At 41.6% G+C, this 24,823-nt stretch overlaps 1 protein-coding gene and 1 non-coding gene across 15 annotated transcripts in view; one reads left to right on the plus strand and one right to left on the minus strand.

Moving 5' to 3' along the window:
- The window catches only part of Rbms3 (RNA binding motif single stranded interacting protein 3), a 1,270,324-nt gene that overhangs the window by 1,010,801 nt on the left and 234,700 nt on the right, over nucleotides 1-24,823 (plus strand). The gene's annotated exons all lie outside the window — the stretch shown is intronic.
- Nucleotides 23,386-23,513, minus strand: LOC132655013 (small nucleolar RNA SNORA40). The gene has a single exon (XR_009592597.1). It is a non-coding gene; the product is annotated as a small nucleolar RNA SNORA40 (small nucleolar RNA).

Consider the following 24,823-nt stretch of genomic DNA (forward strand, 5'->3'; position numbering starts at 1 on the left):
TACTTATCTTTGTGGGGTCTGTACATTGTAATATATCTATTCTTGTGGTGAAAGAGGAAAGTAATAGTTCTCTGAGCTGGGTCGTTGTAATCTGTTTAATCCAGGAGGTACAAACATTCTTAATCTGATGACATTCTGTAATAAGAAGACTTTCCTGCTTCTTATGAATATTGTTTCTCTAGTGATGCCATTGAAACACTAAGATGCTCTTGAAAAATATATATCAATATAAAAAGCAAAGTGTGAGATGCATCTGCTGAAGGACATGAACTATAACCTTTCGTGCTTATAAAAGGTAGTGACTCTGTTTCCACTGCAGATGAATAATTCAAGCGTCCTTTCTCTCCTTTCTAATAATTTTCTTTAAGCTGGCATACCTCACCCTGTGTAACCCCCTTGATACGGTGATACAAATCCCAGGAAGTCTTAAGCTCAAGTTTTTCTGTAACTTTACCCAAGTACTAGGCGGTTCATTTTAATGTGGTGGCTGCGGTGACAGCTGTTTCTGCCATCAACAAACTCTGGATATCACCCCGCCCACAGCTTAGTGTCATCCTGGTTATTGGAGCTGGATTAGATTTGTGACCCTGTGTCTACAGATTTGCAGTGTGATTTTGGCCCACTGTTGAGTGCGGCCCTTCAGCTGGTCCTGGAAATTATCTTTTCCTCATCTGTTGGCTCGCTGAGCTGTTCTGACTAAGTCTGGAAAGGAGTTTCAGTGTTTTGGGTCTATGTGGTTGGCTAGAGTTTGGACAATTTGGTCATGGTCCTAGCATCTGAGGAGTTTGGAATATGGCCTGAGAGGTTGCCTGATGTACATACACACTCTCTTGGAGCCAGAAGGGACCACAAAGGCCACCTACATCCTACACCATCCTTTCAAACAGATGCAGGAACTTCAGAGCCAAGAGGCGTCAGACAACTAACCCGGGCTCTTGGAATGAACTTATGACAAGGCTGGGCCAGAATCCAGGTCTCTTCCCAGGGTCACTGTCTTCCCATGACCGCAGCCTCTCTCTAATCTTTGGCACATCCTCCTCTTAACCTAATAAATAGGATAGATGGTCTTTAACTTTGGACAGGGTCAGTCACCATGGGATCAGCTAAGAACTATTGCCTTTTGTGGTAGAGCATAACATCTGGCCCAACACTAAGGATGGAAGGAAGCAAAATAACAAAGCAAAGCAAAGACATTACTAACTACTGCAGAAGTGGATATTAGCAAAATCACTGAAGACCCAACTGATGGAACTGCTCCTATATCTTTGAGGGGCTTGCAGGACATTTAATTGGTCTCTTGGGCGAGCATTGTTTATCTTTGTGTGGCTGATTTTAATAGAGGTGTGTGTGTGTATGTGTGTGTTTTCCCAGAAAAAAAAGATTACAGCTTAAAGAGCCGGAAACCCTTTCCTTAGTTTGTTTTCTATTTATTACCTAAAGAAAAGGGGTGTTTTCTGAGTTTTGCAGAAAGCTTTCATGTCGTCCTAATTCATGATGAGTAAATTTAGATGCAGCTTAACCAGGATGGCAGATGCCATGATGGTTGGCAAAGCATTCTTGTTGTGTTTGTCTGAAGGTGTTTCTCAAAGGTATCCACACTGGGAGTGGTAGACTGAGGTACAAAACTACCCCTTGGCTGATGTTGACAGATTTTATCAATGTGCTAAAGTGCTGAGAACAAGCCATAAAGCGTGGAGTAACTGGATCCTCTCCCGGAGCTGGGATATTTCTTTTGTCTTAGCTTTGGACCTGAAGGGCTCAAATCTCAGACTCTGAGAGGTCAGAACTCCTAGGTTCTCTGGTCTTTATCCTAAGACAGGATTATGTCAGGGCTCTTTCTGGCTCTCCAGATTGCAGACAACATATCAAAAGACTCTGCATCTCTGGTTTCAAGAGTTGAATCTCATAGTAAACCCAGTTGTGCATTTATATAATTGTACCCCCTCTCTGTAAAATCTCTATTTCAATCTAACCCTCTCTGTCTGGTTATCAGTGTGATGTTCTTTTGGTTTTGTTTCTCTGGAGAATTCTGACCAGGACCCTCACACTAAGGCTATGACTCTGCTTATCTTAATACTTTTAACTTTGGTAGTGATTGACTGCTATAATAGAGATGTAGGGACTGGGGTGTGGCTTAGTTGGTATAGTGACTGCAGGGTTCAATCCCCAGCTCTGCATAAATCGGCATGGTGGCACATTCTGCAGTCTCATAACTTGGGAGGCTGAGATACAGGAATCAAGAATTCATGCACATTATAATGAGCTCAAGAGCTACATAATGACTTTGAGGTCAACAGGACTGCATGGAACCTATATCTACAACCAAAACATCAATAGCATGTGTGTGTGTGTGTGTGTGTGTGTGTGTGTGTGTTTGTGTGTTTCTTCTGGTTGTTTTCTTTATGAGTTAATCATATTTCCCACATACTTTATTTTCCTCATTCCCCATTTAACTTCATAAGATAGTCATTTTCCACTTACAGGAACTTTCATTTTGAATCATTTTTAATAACATCAAAACTCCTCAATTTATGGAAGCATATTAAATTAAAATTTTCCTTGTGTGAAATATTTAATTTTAACTTTATGTCAAATACTTTGATAACAGCAGGCTAAAAAGCACATGAGATTTATTAATTTCTCTGCCTCCTATGTCCTGAAGATACAGGTTTTCTGCAGCTTAGCTCATAGTTCATGTGCTGATATGTTCTAATGTGATTCTGTCCTGAAAAATTACATTGATGGCTACTGTAGCAAGTCAAGAAATTATAATCATTATATGTAATGCATACATGCAGTCATGTAGGTGGTAAATATATGTACGATATATAGATTACATATTTAAAACATCAGCCATAGCATTTGATTTTAAGATAAGCACTGTTGGAATGGCATTGGTTTTATTATAGGTATGTCCTGCCATTTTTAAATGCATGAATCTTAGAGTTTGAATCTTGACTTTGGTAAGTAGTTTGGGATCAATCCTTTTAAAGCGGTGGTGACGGAATATCTGTGTTGAGTGCTGGATTATTTATTTATCTTGAAAGCTAGGTTGCATATGCACATTGAAAGCCACTACTAACAGTAATGCAGAGCACAGTGCTGAACACATCACATGTGCCTATTAAAAGTTTCCACCATTGCTTTTCTGCGTTCATAGATCAGTCTTCACACTATTCTATTTCAAACAATCTGTAAAGTACATTGTATTCATTTATGCACAGAAGCATTAGAAAGGAGGAACAAGGACACACCACCGTTATTCAACTAACAGTATGACATCGTCAGGGCACCCAGCCTTCTTTTGTTTACTTTTAAGATAGATCTTGCTTTGTAGCCCATGCTGGCCTTAGACAAGGCAATGTTCCCCTGTTTCAGAGCCTAAGTGTGTATTTTAATGCTCCACCGTCTCCTTATGTGCACTCCGAGAAGACAGAGGTGGCCTTTCCTAGCAAGGTTTCTGATCCTATCATCACTCCAACTCCTTGGGGAGTTCAGGAAAGATTTTTTATACATTTATTAATAGTTACAATTTGTATCCCGGTTGTACCCCCTCCCTCATCTCTTCCCATTCTCACCCTCCTTCCCTCTCCCTCCTCTATCCCCCTTCCCTATCCCTCTATCCCTCGTCCACTGATAGGGGAAGTCCTCCTCCCCTACTGTCTGATCCTAGCCTATCAGGTCCCATTTGGACTGCCTGGATCCTCTTCCTCTGTGGGCTGGGTAGGTCACCCCACCAGAGAGACTTGATCAAGGAGCAGGCAACTGACTTCATGTCAGAGACTGTCTCATCTCCCCTTACTAGGGAACCCACATGGAAATGGAGCTGTCTATGGGCTACGTCTGAGTATGGGGTTTAGGTCCTCTCTATGCATGGGCTTTCGTCAAGAAGGATTTCTAAGGCTTCTTGGCCCTGGGACTTCTCAGGGACAGAACAGGAATTTGAAGAAGCTGATGCTTACTGCAGACACTGTTTTCTTTTGTATGTGCCACATGCTTTGTTTTCAGTTCTGTGTTCCTCTGAATCGCAAAATGTTATGTGTCTGTGATGAGCATATTGTCTCCTTTCTTCTATCCCTTTCCCAGCCCTGAAGCATATTAGAAATGTGAATTACCAATTATTAGCATTAAGGAAAAATAATGGAAGCTGGAGAGATGGCTCAGGGCTGGACAGCATTCACTGCTCATGCAAAGGATCTGAGTTCAGTTCCCAGCACTTACGTAAGGCAGCTGATAACCACTGTGACTCCAGCTCCAGTGGCCTTTGACAAATTCTGACCTCTGTGGGTACCTGCACTTGTATGTATGTACAGAGAGAGAGAGAGAGAGAGAGAGAGAGAGAGAGAGAGAGAGAGAGAGAAAGAGAGAAAGAAGACAGAGAGAGCATCAGAATTAAAAATAAAGTAAGATCTTAAAACCTGTTTTAAAATGAAAATAATGGTTGTGTAGTCTCTCTGCTTTGGTTTCTCTCCTGCCTGCCCCCATCATTCCCCTTTCTCTTCTCCTAAGCTTTTCCACTGTTTCTGTCTATCTCTGTCTCTTTCTCTCTCTCTCCCCACTCCCACCCCATATAATAAATCTTTAAAACAGGGGGAGGGGATAAAAATGATGATACAGCCTGAGAACTGTTTCAGATTTGGCGGATCGTTATCTCTTGAATTAGAATCATGGACTTCCTGATTTCTAAGACTCTTATAACATTTCCACGACAGTTAACCCAGTTCTTCAGCACACACACAGGGAGGCAGCAGTGTGTTTCTCGGGACTGTGCCAGATGCAGGGTGGGGACTGTCCCATCCCTACTCACCCCAGTAATGCAACATTTAGACTTCGTGCTCAGAGCAGGTATCAGTGGAGTGCAAGGAGAAGCAGGAAAAAAAAATGATCTAGACAGGTGGTGAGTTCAGTCTGTTTAAATCTCTTCAGGATATGGTATGGCTTTTCTGGATTTTGCTACAAGCATTTTTCTTGGATAAAAATAACACATTCATAAGCTCATGGGGGGCACCAAGCCTTTGTGGAGGCCACAGTTATCATGACCAGTCAGATTTGTGAGGGGGGTGGAGTCCTCAGGCACCTCACAGATGACAACGGTCACCGTATACTTGCTTACATGTGTTGGCATTTGTGTCTTTGTTCTCTGTAGAGGGAACAAGATTCCGATATTTCTCATATCCCCTTTTCAACTTATAAACATGTAGGGTCAAAGGATCAATATTAATACACAGTATCTCACTCGTCTCCTGTTAATCTATCCTGAGTGACAAACACAATTTTCATGTGTAAAATTTTCCAAGTTGCATCAAATAAATATCCACATGGAAGCCTATAAATTACTGTATAATACACATCTGTGTTAAATACACTTTGAAATCACATTAGTCAGCAGCATTTTTTTCCAAAGCAGATGCTCATAGGAGGACTTGAGTGCATTTGTTTATTTGAGAAGTGATTTCAGAAAATAGAAATAAAGGAGTGGGTGAGAGGAGATGCATGGGGACAGAAGGTCTGAAGAGAATGCTTGATTAGAGGTGGGGTCTGTGATCTGCCGTGGGAAGGCTCTGAGGGATCACTTACATACTGCGCAGGTGACAATGTTAACTGCCATACTACATTGCTTGGAGAATGACCCCTGGGGGTTAACTCCCTTGCAGATGTGATCATATGTACATCACTATTTTGTAGTGCCAAAAGAAAAAGCAACACAGAGTGACCCTCCGCAATGATCTGATTGGGAACTGGCCACCACAGTCGGAATCTGATGGACCACAGCTATGCTGCGATGGAGCAGCAGCATACATAGCTAGCCCTCAAACAACAACCAATGTGTGTCTTAGACACAGTCCCTGTTAGAGCACCCATTCTGTCTGAGCAGCATCGTTCCTCCCTCTGTGTCACAGTGGGTTAACGGTGTGGTTCAAATGTGGCATGCCCTGCCTCATGGGCTCCTGGGTTTGAACACTTTGTCCCCAGATGGTGGAGCTGTTTTGTAAGATCCTGGAATCTTTAGAAGGTAGGGGGGTCTTTCAGATGGAAGTGAGTCACTGGGATAGTCACTGAGGATGGATAGCCAGGCCCGACTTTCTGTTCGCTTTCTGCCTCTTGCTGCTGATGTTCACAGTGTGGCCAACCACGTCCCCCTGCTGCTGCTGCCAGGCTTCCCCTCGTGTAATGAGCCACACCGCCATGAACTGCACAGAAAATAAACCTTCCTCCTGTATGTTATGTCAAGTGTTTGAGCACAGCAGCGTACACTAAAACCCAGAGTCCCCAGTACTGGCACCGTCACTCTCTAGTTGAAGCTTGGTGAATAGCATCAGAGACCTGGACGTGCATGATGGCATGTGCATAAATAAATAAATGAATACATAAATAAAAATAGGTTTAAATTAGTATTATGATATCTTTGGATGATATTGTATTGAAATGCTTGATTTTGAAAATTGTTTGAGCTATTGCCTTGTGTTTCATGAAAGACTCATTAAATGAGTTTGACTTGGAATTAGGACAGGATTTCTAACAATTTCTAAAAGTCTGCTTGCTGCTTTGTACAGTTAATTTGTGCAAAGCAGCCTTCTTAGTATCGATCATGACAAAATGAAAATACTGATCTGCTCTGAAAGTGGTTGACTCTTCATCCTGTAGCTTCTAATGTTTAGCCATGACATTATCACACAATTAACTCTTTATGTAGGTGAATCAACCACACATATAGCAATAATATGCACATTTGCCTTCGTCTTTAATAAATGATAAAACTATAAGCATAACAAAGAATTGTCTTAAGGTATTTTTTTATTATTACCAGTAGATGTTTGATTTGTGTGCATACATTTTATTCCTGTGTACCTGAGATTGCATAAAAATACCTCGAATCCCCAGAGACAGGGATGGAGAAAATTTAAGAACCCTGATTTAAAAAGATGAGGAAGTGAGGAGCTTAAGGATATGTGTTCACTAGTCCGGGATCAGAGTACATTTGTGTGTATATTTTACTAATTTTGTAATACTCTCACTAAAATTGTTTCAAAACATGTTAAACAAGCACAAAACACACAAGCTATGAATATTTATGAGTAAAATCTAAAACTATATGTAGCCTAAGTGCATCCTCTTATAAAAGAATAAGATGACATAATTTTATTTTACTTTTTCTATTTCACAGCTCTTTTCAGCTAATCTTGTGCATTCTTTCTGCCTCCTTCTTCACAGTGTTTCTTGAGCTGTGAATGGGAGTAAGTTAATATATGAGATTCATCCACGCTGAGTACTCCCGTTTAATTATTCTTGGCACTTTGGCCAGTTATAAGTTTCTGTAATAACTAATACCCACTGCAAAACACAGCTTCTCTAATATATATTCAGAAAAACCACAATTTTATAGATATAAATATTCAGATCCTAGTTTAACATTATGACAAGCACTGGGCGGCTAGTAGAGCCTGTGGTATGCCCAGTCATGGATTTTAACTAGGTTCACATTACCAGGCATAAAACTCCTGTAGAGCATACTTCAGACCCAATAGAAAATCAAGCTGGTTACTATCATAACTGTCATGCCACTATTGCACTGATGGGTATATTGAGATTGAACATTTTTTTGTCTTCTTGTATTCAAACTGATTCATGAAGGAACACACACACACACACACACACACACACCCTAAAACAAATTCTACCTTTGCTACTCTTTCTTTAAATAATTTATTTACTTTTACTTTATGTGCATTAGTGTAAAGATGTCAGATATCTGAAGTTACAGACAGTTGTGAGCTGCCATGTGGGTGCTGGGAATTGAACCCAGGTCTTTTGACAGTGCTCTTAACCACTGAGCCATCTCTCCCAGCTCACCTCTGCTACTCTTAACACAGTATGGTGATCACATATGCCTTTTTGAACAGTGTCAACTTGTTTGGCTCATTGATACGTTGTTAATTCATGATCTCCACTTAAGGTTTTATGGGTATCTATTCATCTATAGACCTGTAATACACATGTAGTTACTCACAATTGCTTTTCAATTTGGAAGCATATTCATCATTCATGGAAATCCCTGCCAATTTTTTTTTATTTTGTTAGCACCATAGTTCATGCAGATAATTGATTATTCTTACATTATCTATAAGAAGGTATAATTGGGGGTATTAATCAGTGAGGAAGAGTACTGGCATCTCTCTACCAAGGCTATGGGTTCCATCCCCAGCACCACCTAAACTGGGGAGGCGGAGGTACAGAAGCCTGTAATCATAGCTACCTCTAAGGTGGAAAGCAGAGAGTTGGGAGTTCAAGGTTATTACCCTGAGCCTCAACCAGATCCCAGTCTACTAGGGCTGTGTGAGACATGTCTAAACTCAGCCATGAAAAAGCTATATATTACTCTCTCTCCTCATTTCTCAGCCTGTGAAATGACTCAGAGGGCAAGGTGCTTTTTGACCAAGCCCGATGACCTAATTTTGATCCTGGGAACTCACATGAGGGTGAAAGGAGAGAGCTACATCTATAGAATTAATTGCCCTTTGACCTTCATAAGTATATTGTGGCACAAGCGCCCACACAGACATTGCACCACAGAGACACACAATTCTGTTATTACTACTACTACTACTAAAATAATAATAATGATGATAATAATAATAATAATAATAGTCTTTTTAAAAAACAACATACAAATTTGAGGTTCCACCATTGCACACAGATCCCTCCACACACACAACACAAAATCATAACTAAAATTTTAGAAGGAATTTATAAACCTGGGGCATTCTAATCCTATGATGAGACTTTTACAAACAGAGAACTTCTTTCAGATGACACCAGCTACTGTGTCCACCTTGGTGTTTACAGTCCTCTGTGGTCTTCTCTCAATGTCTGGGCCTCATGAGGAAGAAACTGGAAAAGGAATAAGTGATCACTTGAAGGCAAATAAAACCCGTTACCATGGCAAGTTACCTTAAAATGCAGGCTCAGGGGATACAGTGGCTCAGGAACTAGAATGTTACCCAGCACAAAACATAACATGTCCCTTCCAAAGTCACCCCATGTCTCATATCCGGTAACATAGTTGTATCTCAAGTGGCCCAATGGGTTTTGCTAAACCATGTCTGCCCTGATGTTAAATTCATGTCTTAAGAGTATTCTGAGCAAAAAGACACACATGGTATATACTCACTCATATAGACATACAACATAGGAGAAACCCACTAAAACCTGTGCATCTAAAGAAACTAAGCAAGAGAGAGGACCCTAACTAAAATGTCCAATCCCCATCCGGAAAGGCAAAGAGGATGGACATCAGAAGAAGAAGAAAACAGGAAACAACCTAGGAACCTACCACAGAGGGCCTCTGAAAGCCTCTGCCCTTCAGACTATCAAAGCAGATGCTGAGCCGGATGGGCAACTGTTGGGCAGGTGAAAGGAATTTTAGGTAAGAACTGGGAAATAGTAAGAACTGGAGAGGACAGGGTCTCCACAAGGAGAGCAACAGAACAAGAAAATTTGAACACAGGGAACTTCCAAGAGACTCATCCTCCAACCAAGGACTATTCATGGAGATAACCCAGAACCCCTGCACAGATGTAGCCCAGGGCAGTTCAGAGTCCAATTGGGTTACATAGTAATGTGAAGAGGGACTGCCTCTGACATAATCTGATTGGCCTGCTCTTTGATCACCTCCCTCAGGGGGGGAGCAGCCTTACCAGGCCATAGTAGAGGACAATACAGCCACTTTTGATGTGAACTGACAGACTAAGATCAGAAAGGAGAGGAGAACCTCCCCTATTAGTGGACTTGGGGAGTGGCATGCAAGCAGATGGAGGAGGGAGGGTGGGATTGGGAGGGGAGGAGGGAGGGGCTTATGGGGGGATGCAGAATGAATAAAGTGTAATTGATGAAAAATTAAAAAAAAAGAGTATTCTGTTGGATAAACAAATTTTCTCTGATGTAACATGGGGTTGTATTTAGCTTAATAACTGTTCTAAAGCTATAAATGGTAACATTTATACTTCATGATACATTTGCATATACTTAAGGACTCCTTAATAAAAATAAAAATATCCTAATCTATACTGGAGCTCCTATATGTATACACACACACACACACACACACACACACACACACCACATTGTAGCTTTGTGTCTGTACTTTTTCTTATAGAGGTATCTACAATACAAAACCTCAATCCCTCGGAATTACAGATAATTTCTTTTTCAGCTAATTTGTTGTAGATTGTCCTACACATGCAGGATGCCAGTCAGAGCTCCTTAACTACAGTTGTGACAAGGGAAAAGATCTCCAGGTATTGCCTAATGTCCTGTGGGAGCCATGATTTTCCAGTTATGAATCGGTGGTCTTTCCATCAGTCAGACACAGCAGCACTGCCTTACTGCATGTGTGTATCAAATGGCCCTTGTTGAGGAGGACATGATTGTGGTGGCACAAGGCCTGGCTGCATTATGAGGAGCAGATCTTGCGCAGCTGGAAGAATGCTATCATGGTAGGAGGTGATTATATCTGCATTTAAAGTGCTTTTGTGTGGATCCTGGCTTATGCATCAATTCTCAGTGATAACTGGATGCTGGTTTGAATCCTCATGTTAACACACTCTATTCAGGCATCTGAGCGAACGTGTTACCCACTCCCTTTAGTGGCACCCAAGAACTAATAATATACGAATGAGGGAGCCAGTGGACACTGTCTGGGTATGTCAAGTATGACACACGTTATACCTGGGGAAGCAGACGTAGAATCCCATGTTTTTAGTGACAGAGGAAGTGCAGTTTAAATGCAAAGCACAAAATATTCGGTCTTTCTATTTCTAAGATGAAGTATTTATGATGAATGCTTTAGTTCTGTGGCCTTTTATTATCAATGCTAATAGCTTGCTTCTTTCGTCTTGCAGCTGTTCTGTTATTTCTGAAGAATTTCAAACATTTTACAAAACATTGCAAAAATAGCACAACGCTTTTTCCTCACCGATTTTCCACACAATTAACATCTCCTACATTTTCTTTATTGATTTTTGTACAAATATACACATTTTGCTATGATACCAAGAATTTTGGGAATAAGCATATATACGATGTAACTTTTGGCACAGATAGTTTGTGACGTGGGCAAATAACGAGGAAATCCAGTCACATTATTCCTGTAAAAGAAACAACTGGAAAAATTACTATTAATGCAACGGAAACATCTACATCGACATGGTAGGACTTTGTCTTGGTTTGCTCAGCTTTTCCTTGTAATCAGTGAGCAGCCACTGGAGATGGGGGCTGGAGAGCAGCTCAGTTCTTAGGAGCACATACTGCTTTTGCAGAAAACCGGAGGCAGGCTCCCTGCACTCACGCTGAGTAGTTCACAACCACCTGTCCTGCCGAGCTCAGAGTTCTCACACCTGCTCTGGTCCGTCGCTGCTGGTATAACACTCACGTGCGCATACACATGCAAATGCTCAGCCGCACACACAGACACACAATTAAAAATGAAACAACAATTTAAAATTGCACGGGGTCTGAGCTGCAACCCAGGCACCAATTGCATTTGCCTGTCTCTGTATCCACGCAAAAACAGTTCCCAGTCTTTCTTCATCTGGATTTTTTTTTTTTTTTGAAGTATTATGGCCATTTGTCATGTAGAGTACCTTTCCCACTAAGTCTGCCTGGCGGTCACTGAGGATCAGGGTCTGATTTGCTGGAAGGAGGCCTCAGTGCACCGTTGTCCTTCTCCAAGTACCCTGTCAGGATCATTCCACTCTCCTGCATCCCATTGCGGTCACTCCGATCTGAGCACTTGTCTTGTTTAAGGGGAGGTCTTGAAGGTGTCACCATTGAAAAGTGACTTTTCTGTTCATAATTGATAAATGCCTTTTAGGACAGTTCTGAAAGATTCTAGACATTTTCTTGATCTCCTCAAACGTCTTTCTTTAAACAAATTAGATTTATTTATTTTATGTGTATGTATTTTGCCTACATGTATGGATGTGCACCCGTCAAGGCCTGAGGAAGGCGTTGGATCCCTTTGAGCAAGAGAATCAAGTACACTTAACTGCTAAGCCATCTCTCCAGCCTTGGTTTTCCTTATTAAAAATCTCCCTCTCTCTCTCTGTCTCTTTCAGTCTCTTTTCTTTCCCTCTGTGTGTGTTGTTATTAGAGAACTCTATTGGGTATCCTGCTCTAACACTCTCCTCACTATTCCCATGACAGTGTCTCCTGTCGTTCAGGCTGACCTATAACTCATTATATAGCCAAGGATGACCTTTAACTCCAGACCCTCTTGCCTCCAACTCTCAAGTGCAGGGATGGCCTTCCCAGCTCTCCTCAAACTTCCTCCTGCAAATAATTCTCACACAAATCTATTGGCAGTCATGGATGCTATGCCATGGTTCTGTAAATCTGACATGCCTTCTACTTTCATTCTCCTTCCTTTCAGAAGGGGTGGCTTCTCTTCCCTGTTCTTATTTCGTGATTTGCTTATGAAAGTAGGAACTCAAAGATCCTCATTTCATTTTACGGGTTATTTAGAAAAAAAGCATCACCGACATTAAGATAACTGCGGCTTTGCTGCTCTGAGCAGAACTCCATGAATGTAAAAGGGGGGCAAATATGAACTAATTTCCTTGCTTGTTCTCCATGTGGCTCATCAGCGACTTTTTCAGCCACATTAAGCCTGGCTTTCCCTGCAGATGCTCTCACTCACAAACGGGGTCCTGAGTCTGCTTCATGGAAGCATTGAAATGGAGCCAGACAGCAAGAGTCTCTCCCTGGAATCCAGGAGCATCTTAACAGTCTTCACTGTGCTGAGAACACCAATGGCTCTGATAATGAGTTAGGGAAAGATTCTTTTCATTATTATTAATATTTACTCTTTATTTTATCTTAAGCAAATATTAGTTTACAAAATAATTTATTTCATTTATGACAATTTCATGCAATAGATTTTTATCACATTTATCCTCATCCTTTTCTCTCTCTCTCTATTTAATTATTTCTTTTAAAATTTATTACAATTTATTCACTTTGTATCCCAGTTGTAGCCACTTCCCTTTTCACCTCCCAATCCTGCCCTCCCTCTCTCTTCCCCTCCCATGTCCCTCCCCAATTCCACTGAGATCCTCCTCCCCTTCCATCTAACCCTAGCCTATCAGGTCTCATCAGGACTTGCTGCATAGTCTTCCTCTGTGGCCTAGTAAGGCTGCCTTCCCCCTCAGGGGGAGGTGATCAAAGAGCCAGCCACTGAGTTCATGTCAGAGACAGCCCCTGGGTAAGATGCTCAATCCTCATTCAGAAAGGCAAATGGGATAGACATCAGAAGAGGGAAGAAAACAGGGAACAGGACAGGAGCCTACCACAGAAGGCCTCTGAAAGACTCTACCCAGCAGGGTATCAAAGAAGATGCTGAGACTCATAGCCAAATTTTGGGCACAGTGCAGGGAATCTTATGAAAGAAGGGAGAGATAAAAAGACCTGGAGGGGACAGGAGCTCGACAAGAAGAGCAACAGAACCCAAATATCTGGGCCCATGAGTCTTTTCTGAGACTGATACTCTAACCATCAACCATTCATGGAGATAACCTAGAACCCCTGCACAGATGTAGCCCATAGCAGCTCAGTCTCCAAGTGGGTTCCCTAGTCAGGGGAAAGACCCTTAATGAGTCCCAGCATTTAAAGTAACACAGGTCTCCACCTGTATGAATGTAAGAAGCTTAGCAATCCAGTGTCTTCTGAATAATAGCATTTATTTTATACTCTAAATACTCCCTGGGAAGTCTGAATAACATCACAGCTTCTTTGGTGTAATAGCTTTGTTGGGCTAATTGACTCGAAAAGAGAAATTACGCCTCAAAAAAAAAAAAAAAGCCACACAGTTTTGATTAATGAGCCCAGTAATAAATCATTAATCTTTTCAGCTCAGAAATGATAGGAACAGTGTTATGTTTTGTACCCAGTAATATATTTTTATATTTTTTGTGCCAATACAGTGGCCACATTTTAAAGATCTCATCACCAATTTAATGTGCCTACCTCTGCATAATGTAAAATTGTATCTAGGTGGAAGAACCCTAAGTTGTGATAATTGTTCTGTTACGAACATGGCTTGTTTTTAGTTAGTAGCTATCTTTTTGTAATGTCCTAACTTCTGAGTAACTATAATTGCAGCAATATTAGAGTTGCTGGAGGTTTCCTCTGTACCCAACACTGCTAAATTTCCAGAACACCACACATTTAATTCCGCATTGACCCTCAGAAGTTCAATGTGTTGGTTCTGTTTTCATGGTTCAAGTTTTCTGAGAAGTGGTAATGATGGAGTGTTGGTATCATGTTCTTGTGGAATGTGTACAGTTTACCCTTGTTCGTTCTCTATCCCATTATCTGGTTTCAATCAGGACATTGCATTGTGATGTTTATTCTTTTTTTTTATTAAGATTTATTTATTATTTATACAGTACTCTGCCTGCAGGCCAGAAGAGGGCACCAGATCTCATTATAGATGGTAGTGAGCCACCATGTGGTTGCTGGGAATTTAACTCAGGACCTTTGGAAGAGCAGCTAGTGCTCTTCACCTCTGAGCCATCTCTCCAGCTCTGTGATGTTTATTCTAAGCACCATCTAGCTCAAGTTTTGTGAACATACCATCATTTGTTCTCTGTATTTTCAAATAAACGACCAGCCAACGCTGTGCAATGGAGAGAATAGGGTGGGACAACCTGGTCTGGAAGGAGGAGAAAGAAGCGAGTTGGAGGAGTGGGAGAGCAGAGTTGGCAGGAGAGGACTTAGAACCATGAGGAGAGGAGAGATGAACTGGACCTAAAAGCAAGTATAATGGGTGAAATCTGAATGGTAAGAAACTATGCTGGCCTGGAGGTTTAGGATGGAGTAACCAGTTGCCCAGCATTGTGCTCTAGGTTAATTAAGTAAACCCTAGTCTCTGTGTGGTCATTTGGGTATACAGCCAGTTTAGGAATAAACAGCATAGAGCTGGCTAACACCGGGTACCATGCCACTGGGTGTTCGCCTGCCTATGCTGACTCCATTGCTGGGAGGTGAGATATGGGCAGATCACTTTGTGGGCATCAGGGCTGCATAAGCCGTTACATGGATGGCCTAACTGACCTCTGCAGCTATCTTAAGGGACCCCTATCTGAGGGGCCTTGTATTTCAAGGATCAATTTTCATGCTCATGGTGGAGCCAAGGCTTCATTTACACATTGTCTCAGGCTGCCTAATCGCCAAGGAAAACAGAATTCCAAACTATGAGACGTGAAAGCCCAAGGGCAAATGTCTACATTTCTGGCTGTGCTCTTGTGTTTGCTGGTATAAAATAGCACCTTATTATTAAAATTTCATTGTAAGATGCCCACGGGACTGGGATCTCCATGGTAGGCAGGGGTCATCACTAATTGGGGCTTGTGTGTGGGCTACAGCTCAGCAACCAGCAGTTGCTAAGAGATAGAGGAATACCGAATGAAGGCCAATAGCAAATATTTCAAGAAAAAGCAGATGGTGAATTTAGTGACATGGCCTAAGATGCAGCAGGTAAAGCACCACGCATCTTCATATCCAGCTAGTCCCCAGCTGTCTCCAGTGTGTGACTCTTCTGGACCACAGGGCCCCTTTGTGTGGACAGTTGAAAGCCGAGGAGACGTGGAATGTGTGCCTGCCTTCTGCAGTGACCCCAGGCTTGTAAGAGCCACGTGTCCGTGGCTGAGCCATGTGAAGAGCTGGACTTACCTTGCTCCCACTGGGAAATTAACAATAATACAAGTGCCAGATGCAAACCAGCGATGATGATGATGATGAAAAACATTCTTTAAAAGTAGCAGTTCACCTCATTCGAAACCCAGCAACCCTTGGTTACAGCTTTCTTCTGTTGTTCTCAGCCGAGATCTTCATGTCAGTATGAGACAGGGATGCAAGACAGGAACCTTGGGTCCTCAATGTACAGTGCCTGTTGATATGTCAGTTTTCATTGTGGGAGGGCACACCCTCATACACATATTCACACGTGCGCACACACACACACACACACACACACATCTACACTCATATACATATGCACATATTCACACACATATATTCACACACACACACATTTACATATGCACATACACAACCCCCCCCACACACACTTACGCCTCACAGTACATTTTCTCCAGCCTCGTGTTAAAGGTCACAGGCTGTCAACACTTTGCAACCTGCTCAGGTTCTCCTTGCAGAGACTCAGATTGCGTCAGCCTGGAGTACACTGTGCTCCACCTAGACAGAATTTTCATGTGCGGCTGACTTGGTTTTGAAGTGCCAGCCTAGAGCTGTTTCTTCTACAGCGTGACATGCACACGGCCCCACAGAGCCAGTTTTCTGTGAAATTGGCAGGGCTAGTTTAGAAATAAAAGCAGGTTCACGCAAACCAGCAAGACAACAGTGCGTTTGTATACAGAGCTGTGCTCTCCACTTTCCATGTGTTGAAGGGTAGCTTTTGTTGCGATAATCCTCTTGAAGTAGAGGTTAGAAGAAAGTTAGTTTATTTTCCTCACTATTGGGAAAGTGTCACGGTTCTAGTCTTACTAATAAGGCTTAACCTTGGTTCTCTTTGCTCAGTCATTTCCCCAGTATCATTAAGATGTTTATTCTTAAGAAGGTGAAGTATCTTGCTAAGTAGCTTATTCTTCGGGGAAACTCTGTAGGAAGCCAGCCAGCAATATATTCCTCATTTTAATCTCTTAAGAAGTTGTGACGCAGCCATTAAACACAGTGTGTCTACAGTATCTGTATCAAATCAGTTGGATTCGCTTCTGGTTGGATTTCTCAACAGCTGTGTGAGCCTGGTAGTTGAGAGCTCCTGATCACCTGGGTGTTCTCCCTTGTAAAATGGGCATAGGAATACAATCTACCGCAAGGGTTTTTTTCTTTTTTTAAGCCATAAAAATGTAATGAATTTAAATGGCTTTAAAGCATAGTTCTTGGCACATTGCTAGATAATACTCCTGAAATGATTATAATACCAAAAGCAAATAATTTATGTAAAATGTTAGCATTAATCCCATGTGGCAATGAACATTCTCAGTTTTTTTCCCCATGAAATAACTGGCATGAAATTATACTAGGTTATCCATTCATATTTAGTTGTTTCTTTTACTGATGTATATTCGTTGCACCTGACACTGGATTATATAAGGACATTTCTATACATTTCTAGAATATACCTTGAGTATAAGCATCCACTCATTATATATTACAAACTCAACTTGACTGAACGGTTTTGAATTTTATCAAGTGGCCTTTATTTTGCAGACATTCGTGATTACATCACCATTTATGCTATGTTCTGAGGCTGTTGTCGACATAGAGTAAGAGCGGTTGCCTTTGAGTGAGACTTCATGTCCTGAACATGACTGTACCTCAACAGCACATCTCTGTGTGCTCACTGAATATAAATGTGAGCCTTGGCTCTGTGCCGGAGTATTCTAGGTAGAAGACAATTTTTGTTTTTGTTTGTTTGCTTGTTGTTTTTTGAGACAGTGTTTCTCTGTGTAGCCTTGGCCATCCTGGAACTCACTGTGTAGACCAGGCTGTCCTCAAACACAGAGATCGACCTGCCTCTGTCTCCCAAGTGCTGGGGTTAATGGTGTACATCCGCCACCACCTTGTCTTCTAATCCTCCTCCTTCTCCTTCTTCTCCCCTTCCTCCTCCTCCTTTTTCTTCTTTTTTTTCTCCTCCTCCTCCTTCTTTTTAATGGAATTAATAAGAGAATACCGTAATAATTTATGGTAACAAAGACACAGGATCTAGACTTCTGTGCTTGTTCAAAGGAGAATCAGACAATCAGATGGCACCTTTCCGTTCTAGGATACTAAGCAGCTGGACAGTATAGGTGTCCTAGAGCCTTTTCAGAGCGGAAGAAAAAAGGCCAAGAAAATGTGGATTGTGTTCACAGTGTTGGGTTGCTTTGGTAGCTGTGCGACCCAGTTTCACTTTGGCTCTCAGTATTGTCAAGAGGAAGCCATTCATGGGTGTCTGTGTCATGGCGGTATATTATAAGGGAATGATTAGGAGACTGAGTATCGAGTCTAGCAGTCTCCTAGGGCATCCTCCAGAACTAGGGGTGGTGGCTCTGAACTCACAGTCAAGTGTGGCACATGGCAGAAGTTCAGGAAAGTCGGGAAGGAACACAACCAGCTGGCTGCTCAGAGACACCACACGAAGACCTGGAATTGCTTGCTCAGTCACATGAGTCTCAGCTCAGGACTTCCCAGAAGATGCAGAACAAAAGCCACCCAACACCAGTGGTTCAGGTTGCCAGGGAACTTACTGCAAATCTACTATGTAGTCTCCTGAGTTAAACCTGTGATTCAGCCCAAAGCTTCGCCTCCATTCACCAACGCTGTGCTTAGATTAAATCTGAAACAGTTAAAAGCTCTTCATGATCCATCTTTTTAAGAGAACTGTACTCATTTTTATTTGGGGGAAGTGGTTCTTGGAGTCTTATTCATATGCTGAGTTCATTTGCTTTATGTATACATTGTATGAAACTAAGATCACATTAAATGGTGTTTTTCTGCAAATATTTATTTTACATTGATGATGAAGGCGGTCAAAATATTTTCTTCGAGGCTTTTGAAAGGCAAATGCATTCAGGCTATTTGTGCTTGCTTTCCTGGGCTGAAGACCAGTAGCTCTGTAACTGTATTGTGGTACCTGCAAATAGATCTTCCCTCTTCCCTTAATCCCACTACTCTCTTTAGCCTCTGTCAACCCCATTCTACTCTCAACTTCTTTTTCAAATTGTTTTTAATGTGTGTGTAGATGTAGTCATGAAAGAGCACTCATGTGGACATCCTTGAGGAGTCTATTCTCTCCTTTGACCTTATATGCCCCAAGGATTGAACTTGGAGTGTCAGGAGGGGCAGCAAGTGTCCTTCTCTGCTGAGCTGTCTCACTGTCTCTCTGCTCTCAGCTTCTACTCTCTCACCTACTGTACATTCCCTGGAGTGCATATGGTGCTTGCCTTTCTGTGGTGGCTTATTTCACCTGACACGATCTCCAAGTTGTCTCAAATGACAGACTTCCATTCTGGGTATGACTGGCTATCAGGACAGGGGAACCCATTTGCTTTAGTCATGACCAGTTGACTAACATTTCGGTGTGTTCCCAATCTTGGCTATTTTGACTAGTGCTGCACTGTGCATGTCTCATCCATATGCTAAGCCTATTTGCCTCACTGTCTCCACTGAAGGGACACTTGTGGATGAAAATCCGTCTCAGGGGCAGCCTGCTGTGCTAACCTATGCATTAGGCATGCTTTACTCTCTTTCTTAAGCTCTCTAAAATGAACAGGTTTCCTGCTGACTGTTTTCCTGCCCAGTGATTGACAGGCCCACTTTAGATTAACTGTTGAAGGCTGGTGAAGTAGGATTTCTTTGTTCTTTATCAGAAAGCCTCTGGCTATATCATAATCGTATGCCCTTCTGGGGAGTTCAGAATGTTCTGTCTGCACCCAAGGCCAGAGACATGACTCAGATCTCATTCTCTGGCCTGGTAATTACAACCCTGAAGCTCCTGTTCCAGTATTACAAGGTCCTGATCATGAGAGAATGGTCCATCCTCAGTGACCTCCAGGCCTGCTCAGGCCTAATGCCTCCCCCCAGCAGTCTGACCTAGATGAGAGCACTGTGCCCTCTCTACAGGAGCACACACGGTGTTGCTTATTTAAATGCTCCAGCATTCTGATGCTGCCCTAACTAGAAAGAAGCAAACTTGAAATGAATTAATTCCACTTTGACAGTTTATAAAACCAAAACCTTGAGGGAAAGAGTAGGGGAGAACTCATTTCAGGGAAAATATATTCTTGGGTAAAACGACACATTTCTATTCTCATTAACAACAGAGAAACTGCTATTCTAAGTTTTTCATGAACAAGATTAATACAATGAAGTGATATGTCAAGAATCCTTGTTCACATGAAGAGATGTACAACCATCCCAGGATGGAGGAGTTACTGATGGTGACATAGGCAGTTAAACAGACAGGAGCCGTGTACTTTTACCACCTCGTATATTCTCCACAGTGTCCATTCAGCAGCTGTGGGGGCAGGGGAAGGGAGGATAGCCAAGTCTGAGAACTCAAGAAAAGATGACTCAAACAATTCAGAGACACTGGTTTGTCTCTTACTAACATCCCATAGAGCCCCGACCTATGGAATGGCCCTTTTCGTAGTCATTGACTGTTTATAGAGTAAACTCAGCATTATAAGTTGGTAAGATCATTGGACCCGGTGTAAAAGGACTGGACCTTACCTATTTTATTTCCAGCTGATTTCAGATGTACTGAATGGCCTCGAGACAACCAACAGCAGTCCCTGATTTTCTGTGTGTGTATGTGTGTTAAATGACAAAATAAGATGAATTGTTGCCCCTTATGTTCAATCTGAAACTGCCTCTTCTTAAAGAGTAAAGCCAGAGGATGGGGAAGTGGCTCAACTGGTAGGCTGCTTGCCAAGCAGGCCTCAGGTCTTCCGTCCCCACCATCATGTAGGCCAGATGTAGATAAATGCCTGTGAAGCTAGCACTCAGGCAGTATGGCTAGGTGTGGAAGGTCATCCTTAGCCACACAGTGAGCTGCAGACCAGCCTGGGACACATAAGACACTGTTTCAAAATAAAGAGATAAGCGAACTGATTAAATAGCTCAAGAAAAAATTTAATGTCCTTTTAGGTTATAGCTATCACAGGTGAAATTCTTCTAAGCAGTTAAAAGTACTCATTTGGTTTATAACACCAATCAGCCTTCCCCCAAATGACTGTTTAAGATAAGTCTGATGTGTAAATAAAATTGTAAGGAGAAATATAGGGTGTGTAGTATTTTAAAGTTCATTCCACGAAGAACTTAAATTCTATTGTCAACCAATGTATTCAAGACTAACACTGCATTTCAAGAGATGGAACTATTTAATGAATATCACTGCCCAAAGCCCTATTCTCTCTGTGAATACAAATTAAGGAATGCCCCCATCAAATGCTATATTGTCACTGTGAATACCAATTAAGGAACTGGCCTTGCTGTTTGAATTTAGATTCAGAAAAATAGCTTACTAGGCAATCCTTTGTAGACTATGCTCAGCGTGTTCATAGTACCTTGCTGAGTGTTTGCAGCATGCTCAACACTTAGGGAGTTCAGATGTAGATTTGAAATGGGATTAACTAGTCTACTGAAAGTGACAGAAATCCCAGTAGCATTTGAGACAGTGATATCATCCGAGTCTTGGGCTATTCACCAAGGGCAAAGGAGTGCAGAGAGTTGGGTCAGTTCTTACTATGAAATGAACCCAGATGGGCTATGACCACTCCACTGGTAAGTTCTGGGCAAGTGCAGGAACTCCTAGGTCACTGGGCAGGGTTTCTCTGTGCAGTGTTGGCTTTCCTGGACTTGCTTTGTAGAGCAGGCTGGCTTGGAATTGACAGAGATCCACCTGTCTCTGCCTCCCAAGTGCTGGGATTAAAAGCATGCATCACCGTGCCCAGCTGAGTATATATTTTTCATAGAAAACCATGGTGTTCTTAGTGAGGGGATGTAAGTTTGTTACCAGAGCGCTTGCCTTGCAAGTGTGCTGATCTGAGTTTGATCCCAGGACCCAAGCATTTTGGTTACTTTGCTATTGCTGTAATAATATTCCATCGCCAAGGCACCTCATAAAAGAATTTCATTTGGGGCTTACAATTTCAGAGGATTAGGGTCCATGCCTGTCATGGTGAGGTGCACGGCAGCAGGCAGGCAACAGGCAGGCAGGCAGGCAGGCATGGCGCTGGAGAGAAGCTGAGAGCTTACATCATGAGACAACAACCACCAGGCAGAGAAAATGCTAACTGGGGATAGTGCAAACCTTCTAAAGCCTGGCCCTAGTGACCACAGCTTCTAATCCCTCCCAAACAGTTCCATCCTGGAGACCAGGTGGACAAACATATGAGCCTATGGGAGCCATTCTTACTCAAACAACCACACCATGGAAAAATAGGACACTCCCTGGCTGATGCTTTGATCCCTGCACTGGGGAGGAGACAGGTGTGTCTCTGAGGCTCTTTAGCTGGCCAGTCCAGCCTAATGGGTGAGCTCCAGGCCAATCAGAAAGCCTGTCTCAAGGGGGATGAAGGATTTCCTGAGTGAGCTCCTGGAGTTGCCCTCCAGCCTTCATCCTCAACGCAGTAAAACAGAGCTGTTTCTTCTTCAGTTCTTCATCAGACCTGATTCTTCCCAGTCTAAAACAAACCTGTTACTGTGCCTCTCTCTTCACTGAGCATCCCCTTCACATCAGAGTCAACTAGAAATGTCAAATTGCCCACAAACAAATACCATTAATTCCTTAATCTGGTCACCGTTTTGAGGGTAGCTTTCTGTTTATGGCAGGAGAAAGTTGTGTTTTTAAAATGAGTTCATGTAAGTCCTAAAGGCATGTTAGTTTTAGAGAAACCTTTTAAATAAATAGTACATGGCAAGCAATAATAATAATAATAATAATAATAATACTCTGAAAGCTGATATGCAAATGATGAAAACCTGGTGAACACTGAGCTGGTTGTAAGTCTAATTCTAACTCTGTCACTAATTATCAGATTGTCCTTGGGCAGAGTGATGAATCTTTCATGGCTCTCTTTCCTCATTATCCAATACGAATGATGATATTTGCCAAAATACCTTTACAGTTATGATGGGAAGATTAAAATTAAGTGATGGATAGTAAAATGCTGTAAAATTTGAAAGTTTTATGTGCATGAGGCTCATTATTATGTATCTGAAGCATCAGAGAGAGAAAGAGACAGAGAGACCTTCAGCCAGTTAATGGAAAAATAATATCGCATTTTTTATGATCACAACATTTGAAATTTGTTGGTAATAGTATTTTTGCCTGTGCTTATGTGCGTGTGTGCGTGTGTGTGTGTGTGATGGAGAGAGGAGGTGGAAATGAATCAAGGATGTCAGTTGTACATTTCCCATATAAACACTATTCCAAATGTTAAAGCCGTGGTGCTTTTCATATAGATGTGTTCATTCTTGCTATTTTCCTGGTAATGAAAATGTTCAAAAAATAAGTCATGTTTAAATAACAAGCTCAGTGGTAGATTTTTCTTGGATATTTTCTTTATTTTCAAATTTTATGTGTATACATGTTTTTCCTGCACATGTGTATGTATACCACACACATGAAAGCCCAGAAGAGGAAATCAGATCCCCAGGTCCTCCATAAGAGCTTTAAGTGCTCTTGTCCAATGAGTCATCTCTCTATGACAAAGCCTTGTTTATCTCACGAATTAAGAAAAATGTTGTGGCCTATCTGGTAAACCCACTAAAAAATAATGCAGTCTAGTTTTGTATGAAAATTATTTCTTTTTTGTTTCTTTTTGAATTCTTTCTTGTATGTATCAAAACTCATACATAACAACGAGTTCTGGGTTGCAAAAGAGAATTTATTTTTGCACCTGTCTAACCTGCCTTTCACCACTAGCTGAACAAGAACACACACTAGTGCTACAAAATTATTTATTGACCTAAAATATTTGGATTTGCATTTTCATAGTCTCTAATTAGTTTTAAAACCAAAGATTCACTTATTCCAGAAGATTTTTGGGTTTCTTTTACCAGCTTAATCTCTTGTTTATTCTTGAACCTAAGGTTTTGTTTTGGCTAAATTATAATGGTTCAATTATAATTTAATTGATTAAATTAATTAACTTTAATGTCTAAGTTATTTTGATATTTATAATTAATCATGACATTCTGACCACTGTTTTTTTCTGGCAACACAACTGTTTCAACATACACATGGCCATATATCCATTTATTAATTCATATATGAATTATAAAATATTCACACATACAGATAATGCTAGCAGTTGTGGTTTTCTTTCCTAGGTTGTTAAATAAAGCTTGCATAAGCATTGTTAGCTCTCAATGAAATGTTAGACCTAATGAGCTCATTTGCATATAAGTATTCCTGCTTGGTCTGAGATGGCAACTCTCAAATTGATGCAATTATTAGAATCATTTGGAGGACTTGTCAAAATAAGCCTGTGTGTGGAGTTCATAATTCAGTATATCAAGGTGGTCCTGAGAATTGGTATTCCTAGCCCGTTTCAGGTGATATTTTAAGTTTTTTTTATTTATTTTTTTCATTAATTTATTTAAGAAAAATTTCCATGATGTCCACACAGCTGAGCCTAGCCTTGAACTTCTAGCTTTCATTGGTCTACCTCCTAAGTTCTGAGATTATAGATGTATACTTTATACCTGGCATCAGGTAATGTTGATACTAAATTTCTGGGTCACATCATAGTACCCACTGGCCTAGCAGGAGGCAGCATCAAAGAGCAATAACTCTAGGAGCCTTGATGACAGGCTAGGGAATATGCCTGGCCTTTCACACTTGTCATTTGTATCATATGGATGACTTAGGGATATAATGTGCCATCTAGGAAGTGTGAACTACACTGTATGGAAATAATGACTAAAAGCACACACAGTGAATACCTAGACTGAGGCGGGGCAGAGAGAACAGTAGCCAGTAGAAGTAACCTCCAGTGACCGGCTGGCCTTCCAGGCTTCAACATGGTCAACCACAGTCTTAAACCAGTAAGCAGAAGATTACAGAAATGAATTCACAATGTTAGTTATGTATAGTCACCATTCTGAATGCAGTGATCTCTGGCCCTGCCCTGCTCTGTCCTGCTGTGCTTGTAAATCGGTCCTTTGTCACATATGCCGCCCGCCTGTCAGTCACCCAGATCAGTTATCAGACCCACTGCTGCCTCCATGGTTGCCTGCTCAGGAACCGTTGTTTCAC

This window comes from Meriones unguiculatus, chromosome 6 (genome assembly GCF_030254825.1).
Source record: "Meriones unguiculatus strain TT.TT164.6M chromosome 6, Bangor_MerUng_6.1, whole genome shotgun sequence".
In the NCBI taxonomy this organism is placed as follows: Eukaryota; Metazoa; Chordata; class Mammalia; order Rodentia; family Muridae; genus Meriones; species Meriones unguiculatus.